Here is a 13,708-nt window from a genome sequence, read left to right on the forward strand (position 1 = left end):
AGCGTGTCACGGCCTGAGCATGAAATCTAACTTGACAGATAATGGAAATGAGCTATTAACACAAACCAACCTGTGCTCAGACCACGTTTTAGTATTTTATATGTGTTTATTTGGCATAACATTACAACTTTTCTTCAGTCTGTCTTATAGGAACCCCATTCTGGAAACGATTTCTCTTTTGTAACAGTTTTTTTTTTAATGCTGAGAAATTTCTTAAATCCGTATCCTCCGACCCCTCTTGCCCCACCCCATATGCTCAGCAAAAGTTAAAAGTTATTTAGTTTTTTACTCTTAGGCTGTTTCAACTCTGGCCTTTTGAAACAGCCCATAAGTGATAATGAAATGCATAAAGGAATGAGAGAGAGAATCCAATTACATCTACCTGCATAGCTCAGCTGCACACCAAGTAACAATAAACAGGCATTCTTAAGTCACAGCATTTCACTGGAAATGGGGCAGAACTTGTGTATTTTAACAACTTTTTACAACTAGTAACCACTACAGCATTTATTTTACTTTCTCAAAGAAAACCAGAGAAGGTTCATAGTTTAAACTAAAGGGTCTTTTCAGCCTCGAAGACAAAAAGCACTTCTGCTTAGCACCTGAGTAATAATGTGGGATGTGTACAGGTGAATTAAGAAGACTGGACTCAAAGATAGTTTGTCTTTGGCCAGTCTGAAACATATGACTCTTTTCCAGCCCTGCAATCATTTATTATCCAGCAAAGAAAGGCTGGGTTTTTGCTCCACAAACACAGTGGTGGTCCTCAGCTTATGATGATTTACCATGTCTGCTCTGAAATCCATGACACAGACTGTTCCAAAAAGGTCTCTCTCATATACAGACACACACATCTGATGATATTTCAGGTCTGATTTACTTTTATGCCACTAAAACCAGAGAGTTTTGGTCACCTGCACACATTTTCCCTCTCAAACGTGACACTCAAAACAAATTTTAGGGTGTACTTTATTTTAAACGATATATATCTGAACATATATAGCAAAAGCATCTCAGGTTTTATTGGGTTAGTAACCTGAGATTCATTTTTCCTCTTAGAAGGGACTATTTTTAAGACTTAGAAGTACTGCACCCAAAACACATTTTAGGCATTACTCTATTTTAAATGATGTGTATGTGGAAATAAATAGCAAAAGCTTCTCAGGGAATGTTGGATTAGTAACTAGATATTTATTTTTCTTCTAAGAAGGGACCATCATTACTCTAAAGTATGAATATTTTATAAGAGCACAGAAAAATATATAGTATTAATAAGAAGGAACTTTAGTGTTGATGGAAGTTTGGACACATCAGTTTAGAAATGGGTTCCTAAGTGTGCAATTGTGACTTTACATCTACATCATGCATACATTCAACTATAGACACGGCTATAAGTACTGCCTTATGTATGACATACATAGGTGTGCAGAATATGTAAGTCAAAGGCTCCAGTTTTTAAAAATTGCCACCCTAGTTAGCTGGTATAATAACACAAGTCAGAAAACAATAAATTTTTTAAGTTAGCTGGTATATAGATTTATATACTTTCCTTAGATATACATGGAAGCATGAGTTCAGATGCTAAATTAGAATATGAATGGATTCAGTTAAGCTTGTTATCCTCAGCAGGGAAGAGTTGCAAATCCATCACAGATAGTTTGGCATAAGTGACAAGTCTGCACTCAAAGAAAACTGTTCCATCGTGAAAAACGAAAAAGAGGCAGGAAAAAACTAATAAGGAATCATTTAATGAAAATCTGCTGGAAGATAATGGAAGTAACTAGACATCTAGTAGTATATAATAAAATAACCAACATTGAAAAGCAGAATAAAGTTACTTTCTTTACCAAATACTGATGAAAAGTTTGTCTTTCTAATGCTCTGAGTCTAAAGCTGCACAACCAAATACGAGAGCCACGAGGCCTAAGTGGCAACTGAGCACGTGAAATATGGCTAGTCTGAACGGAGATGTGCTGTAGGTGTAAAATACACATCGACTTCAAAGACTCAGTATTAAAAACAGAATGTAAAATCTCATTAACATATTTAATGGATTCCATGTTGATAGGTTAATATTTGAATTAATTATATTAAAATAATATAATCAATTTCACCAGTTTCTTTCTACTTTTTTAAAATGTGGCTATGCAAAAATTTGAACTTACATGGGTGGTTTGCAACCCTTGATCTAAAGGATAAAGTTACAGAATGTGAAAACCGGCTGAGAAATTACAAATCATAGTGTTCAAACACCCCCATTTCACAAACAAGAAAACCAAGGCTTAGATAAAGTGATGGGTTCTGGTTAAGCCCAGAATGAGCTGTAGATTCTTTCAGAGGCCAGTGTCTATCAATCCACCTTTCTTTCTATGAGAGTATCGTGAAGGAGAGATAACGATTCATCTCTCAATCAAAGGTACTCTACTTTCAGGCAGTTTCAAAACTCTTCTCTCATCTTTTGAGCTGTAATGTAAGAAACTTTGATCTTGACTTACAGTCATCTATGCAATTGTCTTCATTCTCTGCTTGACTCTGGTGGTGGACACTTACCCCAAGATGTGTCTTTTACGTACCATTAGCATTATTTGTATGTATTTCACTGAAGATTTTTAATTCATGTCATAAACTAAGATAAATTAATTAGAAGGTGAACAAGTTTGTAAACCAAACCAATTTAATATATGCTTTCAACTTGTCTTTAAAGCACAAGAAAGGCTAAGTCACCGTTCACATGAGCTCCATTTTCTATCTAAGGAATTTTCCACCCTCTCCCCCTCCCGCTCTACCATCCCTCGCTCCCTCCATGCCCCACGCCCATACAAAGGGTTTCTCCTTTCCACAATTATTTCCATATCTAAGAGATTTTTTTTAAATTTATTTATTTTTGGCTGCATCGGGTCTTAGTTGCAGCATGCGGGATCTTTCCTTGTGGCGCATGGGCTCTTCACTGTGGCGCGCAGGCTCCAGAGCATGTGGGCTCTGTAGTTGCAGCGCCCGGGCTTAGTCACCCCGCGGCACGTGGGAATCTTAGTTCCCCAACCAGGGATCGAACCCACGTCCCCTGCATTGGAAGGCGGATTCTCAACCACTGGACCAGTGGGGAAGTCCCGAGATAATTTTTTTTTTTAATCTCAGTAAAACAACTTTTATTTTTATTGTTCTTGCCATGATGCCAAGTTTAAGTTTATATATTAATGTCCATTTCTAGATTACAGTTTCCTGAGAGTCTGGGGTTGAGGTGAAATGGTAAATAGAAAACAGGATGGACTAGAGATCTCCATTTGCCTCTCCCCTCCCAACTCTGAGCCTAAGGATATTACCCTTCAGCACGGTTTGAAGCATTTTTCAAAGTGGGCAATAAACAGCAACAGGTTTCAAAAAAAAAATGGAGGGAAGGTTCTGTATCCAATATGTGGGAGGAAACCTTGGGCTAAATACAGTTAAACGGTTTCTTTTCTGAAGTACGCATCACACACTTTACTATACTAATGTGTAATCTGACTCTCCAAGAGAGGGATATAGCTACAGAGTTCTCCAAACCTACTTAAACCATGTAAATCCTATTTTCAGAGAGCATCTTGAGAGACTAGTATCCCATATAACACATTTGGGGAAACCCTGGACCATGGAATTTACTGCAAGATACTTTATAAAATTACATATCACCCTTAACCTTTGTATTATTGCTGAATAACTACCATTTATTTTATCAATTCATTTATCCAATAAACTTTTATTAGCTTGTTATGGATTGAATTACACACACACACACACACACACACACACACACACACACCTGCCCCCGCCCAAATTCATATGTTGAAGCCTAACCCCCAGTGTGATTGTATTTTGAGACAGGGCCTTTAAGGAGTAGTTAATGTTAAATGAGGTCATAGGGTGGGTCCCTAATCTGATGCAACTAATGTCCTTATAAAAAGAAGAAGAGATACCAGAGATCTTTCTCTTTCCAAAGGCCATGTGAGGACACAGCGAGGAGACAGCTGTCTACAAGGGGGGAAGAGACGTCCCACCAGAAACCAACTCTGCTGCACCTTGTTCAGTAACTTCTGGCCTCTAGAACTGTAGAAAATAAATTTCTATTGTTCAAGCCACCCAGTCTGTGGTATTTTGTTACTGCCACCTTAGCAGACTAATCATAGCTCCTATCATGTTTTAGAGGATGCACATGGTGAATAAACAGAAATAGTCCCTGGCCACTAGGAGTCTGCATTCTATTTCAAGGGCAGTGTGGGAAACATCGAGTAACCTTCTGGTGTTAGACTAGTCAATTACTTGACTTGGGGTCAGCAACAACTTGCCCCACAGCTCAACCTCCAACTTACATTCTCATTTCAAGGGATAATCAAATGATTTGTTTTGTAAATTCTTACTTGAAGGAGAAATGGGCCAATTGGACCTCTTGCCTCCCTCTCATTTTCAGGAAAAACCTGGAATCCCAAGAATCAAAGCCTGAGTCCCTTCACCCTTGTCTTAGAGTGTGGAAGGATATTCCAACCAGCCAGGAATATACATTCCATGTTCCCCACCCCACCCCCCAACAGCTCTACAGGAGCCCAAACGCTAGGCTCCATATCTTAACCCCAAGATTTCCTCTGCTATGGTGCTGAAACCACACTGTGGACACCCTCTGCCCTGAATCTACAAAAGAAAAAAGGCGGCAATCTGAAGCCAACCCCATCCACGGCAACTTACAGATGCAGCCTCCTCTATGTGTCTCAGGGACAAGGTTTTGGTAACCAAGCCACACATCATGAACTATATGCCTCTCCTTTAAAATTACACAAAAAGAGCAATAATTTGACTTCTCTCTTGCCATTATATAAAAAAACAAACAAAAAACAAACCTAGTTATTACCAAGACAAATACCTTATTTTTTAAGCAATCAATAATTGTGTTCAGAAACATGGTGTAAACAATATAATAACTTAAAATAGTAATAACGTTTAAAAGTATATAACTTAAGGAGTTTGGGGACTGCTGATTAGTTACATTATTTCTACTGCTTTTTCCACTGCACTGTCTATGAATCATTGCAACTCTCTGTATCTCAAATGCCAAACTCCCTACTAAGCACTGCACAGACCTTGTCAATTCCTCTAGCTGTGTCACTGGAGCAAATAAATGGGGCTTTCCTTAGCCACAGACCTGTCCATTAGACAGAGTTAATTATTTTGTCTAAATATTTGTGCAAGAAATAGATATTTTTTCAAAGAATTGTTTTGCAAAAGTATAAACAAACAATTAAAATGTAGTAACATTCAAACAATTCCAGTGGTATTAAGATGATCTAGTTTAGATCTGGCTATCGCATCTTGAAAAAGTCACTTACCCTCTCTGAACCTGCTTCCTCAAACTCAAAATGAAGGGAAAAGTTTATTTGATCTCTAAAATATCCCTAAATGCCGTTATTAAATAAAAAATGATTTCTTGAAAAAAATTAACTGCAGAGCTATCTTTAAAACTCCATTCCTTTTATATTTTGCAATTCTAAATTTTAGTCAACTCATGATCCACTAAGAAAATAGGCTAGTTCTATTTAACTTTTCGCCATTGCAAAACTACAGTTGAGATGTGGTTTTTATTTAAATAGCAAGAAAAAGCAAAACAATGCCAACTGTGTGCTACTATTTTTTGTCTAGAAATAGAGACAAGGCCAATCTCTTGGAAGGAATGAGTATGAGATTTGTACAAATTAATTACGTGTGTGCTTGTATAAAAACAGTTAATATATTTTTGTATATCATTGTACACACTCACATTGTTTTAAATACTCTGCCTTGTGATCGAGTAACAATTGGCAATTTAGTATCAATGCAGACAGAGTAAAATCATTCCCTTCAGGACATATTTATTGCTCTTAATCCCTGTTCTTTACTGGACATGCCCAGGACCCAGAGGAAGCGGGGCTCTGGGGCCTGGCCCTTCTGTTCGGGCATTTACTATCTGCACAAACCAGGGCTGTGGAAGTGAGACTCGTAAGCATTTGGTTGTGTCTCCAGAGTTCTGCCAGGGGTGCAGATCACAGTGAGGAAAACTCTTGACTTTTCAGATAAGTGGTAGATGTTAGGAAATCTCATTCAATTCAGTGGTTCCTTATCAATGAAGCAGATGAATTTGGAGTTTTTTATAATCATAGTGGAAGCACAAACATATCCACTTATTACAGGACTATATCTCACTGAAGCAGACACTGGTCCATGCTACAGAATTTTCTGTCTCTGATGTTGAACCAGGGTCAATTTTGTGGTAACGCATAGCTGACCACCATGAGTTCACAAAGAGGACGAGAAAAGGAACGCTTGCCAAAAAGCTTATTCACTGAGGACTTTGCCTCTTAAGAATTGTCCGTGAGGACACTTTATGCTCTTTAAAACTAATTATCTTTTCAGATTGTCTTACCCTTCAAAAAAATAATATTCCTGGATTTACTAGTTACTAACTATTGTCAGGATTTGGAAAATAGGTAAACCTAAGCAAAAGCTGACTTCAAATACTGTCTACATGGTTCTTAATTTACCAGATTTCACAGACCAGTAAATTTTTTTTTTAAATCTTGAGTAATAACAGAGTTGCCAATTTTTATTTTGCCAAGCAAGAAAATTTTTTAGATTACTATCATCTACTCTCACCATTGTTTCACAAAAGAAAGGACATTTTAATAGCACAGAAGTAGAAAGAACAGAGTCTTTAAAATGACAGTTCCTTAAATTGATTAAAATTAATTTTATGAAGATGTATTCTTTACTTTTCTTATTTCACAAACCAGCGAAGACTCTATTATGAATAGGCATGAATTAGGGAACAATATTTGGGAATCACTGATTTATACTGTAAAGCCTTTCCTTAATCCTACCCTATCAGGGTATTTTCTCTCTCCATTTCCCTTAAGAATTTGCTCATATTAGTTCTATTATAGAAGTAATCACATTGTATCATATAGTTGTTCATTTGTGTGTGTCCCACTAGATGAGGTTAAGGATTATTTTATTCATCTTCTGACTTCAATGCCTAATCTAATAAATTCTGAATATCTTTTTATGAATGAATGAATGAATAAGAGAATAAATCAGTGAAAGAATAACCAAATGAATGAATGAAATCCAGGCACACCAAAAACACTTACTCAATTCCACTGGTTAGCCTGTTTTTCCCTACTGGGAAAATAGATGGCTGAGGGATCCTGATATTTCCTACAAAGAAAGTACATCGCTAAGAGATCAGTCTTGATCTGCCATCGTGGATGTACAGTACAGTTCTATCCACATACATAAAATCAATTCAGAGCTTCGGATTACAAAGTTTTGGGTGTTATCTAGAGATTTCACCAGCTAAGACTCTGCATTCTGGAACCCCAAAGAATGATTCACTGGTTACACACACCCTAGGCAGGGGAGTCCTGAAATGGCTTCATTTTTGCTCATGCTTCAGGTAGTCTTGCTTCAGGTACAATGAATGCAGGGTAAACCTGAACCAAAAAAAAAGGGGATCACAGTGGAATGAACAATTGTCTTCTTCCTTTCAGTTCTTGGCAGTACTCCTATTGAAGCAGGAAATAGAGTGTCAATTTTTTTGGTGGGGGGTGGTCTATTATTTGATGTTCTTAAAGATTCCTATATTTACATATCTCTATGACTATTACTGTCTCTGTGGATACGTTTCTTAAAAAGTGGAATTCTTTTCTTAACTTTATTACTGTATTATCACATGCCAACGTTCACTAAATAAATGGTTCACTAAATAAATGTTCACTAAATAAATACTCAGTACCAGAAGTGACATCAGGATTAGAAGCAAATCACAGACCAAAGAAGTCTAGACTCAAAAGGTCCCACCATTTTCCTGATATTTGGAGTTCAAACGGACAATTCTTGGGAATTCTGTGCTATAATAATTAAGGGAAAAAACAAAACAAAACAAAAAAACAGTGATGCCTTAACATTATAACAATAAATCCTAAGAAGACAAATCCCCAAAGTATAATACAAATAAATCCCATTTTTATCCAGTCCACAAGACTATGGTCTTGGGCAAAAAGACTACACCTTCTAGAATTTGGCCTCAGTCTCCAAGTTGTCATGTTTCAGGTATTAAGAATGGGATATTCAAGAAGACTTCTCTCAAATGACTGGGTATTTACAGAACATTTAGATCTGGTTACTCATCTATCATCAAGCTGTGGCCACCCAGTGTTCTCTGAATCCTTCAGCGGTGTTGTGGAATTTGATTTTTATCATTTTGCTATTCTATCTCCACCTCTACTTATTTAGTTTTGAAGTATCAATTGCCTGCATTATGGTCCATGTCTAAACACTGCTTTTGGTTATAAGGGGTTGAATGTCAGAAAATATTTGGTTAATGATAACATGACATACTACGTATAAACTATTACTAATCAGCAATGTGCTTGAACTTTAAGATGTTTCTTAATCATCAGCTTTTGAATTTAATATAAATACAGTGGGATACTTTTGGGCTACTTTGTGTAAATGGCAGGCTGGGCTAAATAACAAAGATTGCATTAGTATTTCTATTTTGTAACCCATAAGATTTACACTGTTCATAACATGAAAATAGCATAAACAGCTGGCAAAATGAAATCAGAAATCTTAAAGCATATATAAAGTCAGGGATATGGAATACCAAGGAAAAATCAAAACAGAACAAAATAGGATATAAAAATTTATAAGTGGTTAGCTCCAAACTGAAAAATGTAAATCCATGCCTGCTAAAATTAATATTCAATAGATGGCAAAACTAATAGAGGTAAAAACTTTTGGATAATTTTCTTTATTTGTATTGCAAGCAAATGGCTGGGAGTGTCTTTTACTGGAAGAAACTAATATTGGCACCAAGTTTTTTGGCATAAAATTTTTCTCAGCATAAGACCACATATTTCAAATATTGTGATTTGTATTAGCTGGGAAAAGAAGGCATAAATCTATCATTTTGCAAATTATCACAATAAGAAAGAAATTTATTCAAAAATATTTATTTACTATTTATGCATTTTAACCACTCTTATGGCTAAGAAATAAAACTTATTAGATATTTAACACATGCTTAAGTGTATTCTACATACCAGGCACTGTGAAGAGAGAAAATAAATTGTGACTTGCCTGATTTTCCAGCTGTCTACTGGACATCTTCATATGAGGTAATTTGTTTGTCAAGTAACATTCTAACTTTATTCAGCATCCACACTTTGTTAGAAATTGGGAAATCAAAGATATATATGCATATAATATGATTCTGTAGAACCAGGTTATCATACTGGTGTCCAGAAATGAACTTGGCATTCCATCCCTTCTAAACCTGCCCCATTTTTACTGACTTTACCAGTCACTCAGTTGAAACCTTGAGGCATCAGCCCCCCAAACATGTCTCTGACCCTCTGATGTGACCTCTGCCTCATGTTTCCACTCCACTGCCCCCCTGTTTCTCTCCATATTCTTTTACAGGAATTCTCTCCCTCTCATCAAACTTGCCTCCTCACCTTTGGTCTCCTTATCCTCCACCGCATTCTAGAGAACACTTTCCTAAGCACAGTGCTAATCAAGTCTGTTTCTGCTAGACTTTCAATTCTCCCTCCTGACTAGGGAAGAAGGCCTGAAATCCTTAGGTTCGCCTCTCAAGGTCCCTGGTGATCTGGCCCCATCTTCTGTTTCCATTATTCTTTGGTTAATCCACTTCTCCCTTCCTTCCCTTCCTCTGTGCCTTTATTCATTTTCCTTGTGCCTTCAGTGGCTTTCCTCTACTTCATCCTGTTCTCTGGAGGTGCAAATTCTAGGCATCCTTTAAAGCCCACCTCAAATACTGTCACTTCTAGGAAGTCTTTCCAGAGCCCTCCAGCAAGAACTAATGGTCATGCTGTGGAGCAACAAAGCCCGTGCACCACAACCACTGAGTCTGTGCTCTAGAGCCCACGAGCCACAACTACTGGCCCGTGGGCCACAACTACTGAGCCCACACACCGTAACTACTGAAGCCCATGACCTCTAGGGCCCGCATGCCACAACTACTGAGCCTGCATGCTGCAACTACTGAAGCCCACGTGCCTAGAGCCCACGCTCTGCAACAAGAGAAGCTACTGCAGTGAGAAGCCTGCGCACCTCAACGAAGAGTAGCCCCCACTCGCCTCAACTAGAGAAAGCCCGTGTGCAGCAATGAAGACCCAAGGCAGCCAAAAATAAAAATAAATAAATAAATTTAATTTAAAAATCTAAAAAATTAAAGGAAAAGAACTAATGGCCATCCCTGCATCTTCACCTCCCAATGCTATCTGTAACTTTCTAAGGACATGTATCACATTCTACCTCATATTCGGGGCATTTTTGCACCTGTTTTATTTACTCTACTACTTTTTTTTTAATATAAATTTATTTATTTTCTTTTATTTATTTTTGGCTGAGTTGTGTCTTTGTTACTGTGAGTGGGCTTTCTCTAGTTGCAGCAAGCGGGGGCTACTCTTTGTTGTGGTGTGCGGGCTTCTCATTGCGGTGGCTTCCCTTGTTGCGGAGCACGGGCCCTACGCTTGCAGGCTTCATTAGTTGTGGCTCGCGGGCTCTAGAGCACATCCTCAGTAGTTGTGGCGCACGGGCTTAGTTGCTCCGCCGCATGTGGGATCTTCCCGGACCAGGGCTCGAACCCGGTCCCCTGCATTGGCGGGTGGATTCTTAACCATTGCGCCACCAGGGAAGCCCTACTCTACTACTTTTTAAACCATTGAAAGTTCCTTGTCTGAGGCATTTTTGCCTCCTCCTAAAAACCTGGCACAGTGTAGCCTTTAGAAATATTTATTGAACAAAATGAATAAGTTAAAGAATGAACAAATGAGCAAACAAACTAAAAGTGACTAAAGACGGTCATGGTAAACTTAACTTGAAAGGTGTAACCATCGAGAAAAATGAATGTACAGCATTGCTCAAGAGGTTATAATAACTAGGTATAATGGCTGACATTATGAAAGAAATAATTTATGCTAAGTACTTGAAAAATTTTCCCAAAGGAATTATTTTTGTATAGTGATAATTTCCTACTTAGTGGTGAAAGGAGATTATCACTTGGACTGATACTAAAAGTTTTTCCTATTTTTTATTCTAACTTTGTGTCCATCCACATGGGAAAGGGCACCATGGGGACAAGTCTATGCTGTCATTGAAATGGCTTGGTTGACTTGTTGGTCTCTTATATTTGTAGACTTTGTGATTTTATCTACAGGCATTCTCAGTAGCAATTCGCCATTAACCATGAGAATTTTAACCACAGACACATTAGAGATGACAAACCAAGATTCAAGATTTATGATAAATGTGTTAAAAACCTTCTGTGATTAATTTTTCATATTTACCCATCAAAAATTGCACCTTTGGTAATGAATACTTAGGCCTAAGATATTTTTTTAAAAAGAGTAATCCATCTTGTGGAATGATATCTGTGAAACAACTTAAGAACTGTTGCCTGTGAGGGGGTGGGACACAGAAAACAGTTTCCACAAAAAGAAAAAAGTAGACACTGTTCAAATCCCAGCTTGGTCCTACCCTTTGGTGCTGGTCAATAAACCCGGTACCAGATATAAACAAAACATTCCATTCAACATTATGTCAACCTTCAGCAAAAAGGTCATCCATCACTGTACATTAATGTTCTGAGCACCTGTAAAATCCGATGTGCATTCTTTCAGGCCATTTTTTTTCAACTTTGTGTCTGTCAGAGATACCCCCCACCATATACATATTATTTATGTTGGGAGTAGCTTTCTAAATGTCACCCAAATGAATTAGTATCACGCTGAGCCTTGGAGTTAAGAGAGTTGCCATGTGCATTTATGTGTTTTCTCTCCCTGAATACTGACACATTTATATCCTTTCCCCGTCTGCTCTGGCTTTGGCAGGGATGCATAGTACAAGCAGTTTATTTTACTATGACATGGTGACAAAATAGAACTTTATTTATGTGAAGCTGGTTAAAAATGCCCTGGCCAAAAAATATGACACCAGTTAAGGAAATCTAATAAAACCTCTTGTAGAAATGGTATAAAGTATAGAGTTTTATTTGGAACTTAATGAGGTTAGTAGTGCATACTGTACCTTACTGTGTCTACTAAATAACATCAGTCGCCAAATGTTTTTTTAAAGCAGCCCAATCTGTGTTAATTTAGCCAGCCACTTTTAGCTCCCTAGCATTCCCTCATTCATTCATTCATTCTTTCAACAAAGAGAATATTTATCACATACCTACTTTATGTAGCTGGAGGGGAATTATGTTATTTTTTATATATATGGAAACTCAAACCATTTTTATCAATATTTATGTGTTCCCCTAAGAGTCTCAGCAGAAGTAACTCACTAATCACAGGGATATCCATCAAAGCTGAAAGGAAAAACCCTGAAATTTATAAAATTTCTGTGCTAAATGCCTTATCATCTAAAAATTATTTTTAGAGTGACAAAAATAGACACCTTCATTTACATATGATGTCACATGGTTTGGTCATGGACGTAAGGAGAATGTACAAATAATGCAAAAAAGTTCTTAGGTACCCCTAAGTTCATGTCTCTGTATGCATACAAACAGAAATGGAATCAGAGTTTTTCATCCAAATTTCTATTGTTTTTGAAAGGCACCACACTGAAAGGCTGGATGCATATTCAAATGATGCTATCGGCTGCTCAAAGCATTTTTGGCCCTTGTCTTGAATTTGGCCATCAGAGATGCTTTGCGGTCACCAGAGAAAATCCATCTTATTATTTTAGAAACCAGAACACTCTTCCATGGTCATCACCCCCTTTCTTCTTTTCTTCTCTTACTTCTTGCTTCCTCCTCATTCCTGGGCCTGGTGCTGCTGGTGGCAGAGATCCAGAGACTCAGAGAAGGGCAGCAACCTGCTGAGGCTAGGGAGTAAGAGGCGCCTTCCTCAGTGTTCACCAGGATGCCTATGGGAAGTATTCAAAGCTGATGCAGGGCTGAACCAGGCTGACTGTGGCTGGAACCCTGAGTTCCCGTCCTGGTCCACTCACTAACATGCTACTTTAATAAGGGAACCCAACTCAATGGATTTTAATTTCCTCACTTACAAGATAAGGTGGTTGGGTGTGGGGATGGGGGTACCACAGGTAATCTCTATAGATCCTTCCTGCTTCACAGTCTTATGACCCCCTCCCAGACAACCACCAAAGATCAGAAAGCATCTTGCATCAGCCACAACTAAAATGGCATAAAACCCCCAAATCTGAGAAACCAATCACATTGCCTGAACAAAATTTAACTTTGATTAGGATTCCAAATGCAGCTGCCAGTATAAATACCAACTGAAACAGCAATATTTCTGTTGAGAAAAATGTGCCTGCTAAATTATTTCTCTTTCAATGTAATGCATTATGTCTACCTTAACAATCAGCATTAGTAGAGACTTCTGGCCAGGTCAGGAAAATGGTTTTATTATACAGAACTTGTTCTTTAATGATATTCATTTATATTCAATTTTGCTTATGTTTCATTGTTAATATATCTCTCTTTTCTGGGTAAGAGTCTAATCTTTCCACTGGAAGTGATAAAATATAATGTTGACTAACTTGAACATATACAATAACATAGGGCATGACTGGGTTACATGTTAGCAGAGAATAAACGAAGAATGTCTTCAGAAATTACTCTTTAAGGCTCATTTTTTCACTCAGCCATTAGGCC

At 37.7% G+C, this 13,708-nt stretch overlaps 1 protein-coding gene across 4 annotated transcripts in view; it reads right to left on the minus strand.

Moving 5' to 3' along the window:
• The window catches only part of SLC25A21 (solute carrier family 25 member 21), a 513,974-nt gene that overhangs the window by 282,824 nt on the left and 217,442 nt on the right, over positions 1-13,708 (minus strand). The gene's annotated exons all lie outside the window — the stretch shown is intronic.

Source organism: Balaenoptera musculus, chromosome 2 (assembly GCF_009873245.2).
Source record: "Balaenoptera musculus isolate JJ_BM4_2016_0621 chromosome 2, mBalMus1.pri.v3, whole genome shotgun sequence".
In the NCBI taxonomy this organism is placed as follows: Eukaryota; Metazoa; Chordata; class Mammalia; order Artiodactyla; family Balaenopteridae; genus Balaenoptera; species Balaenoptera musculus.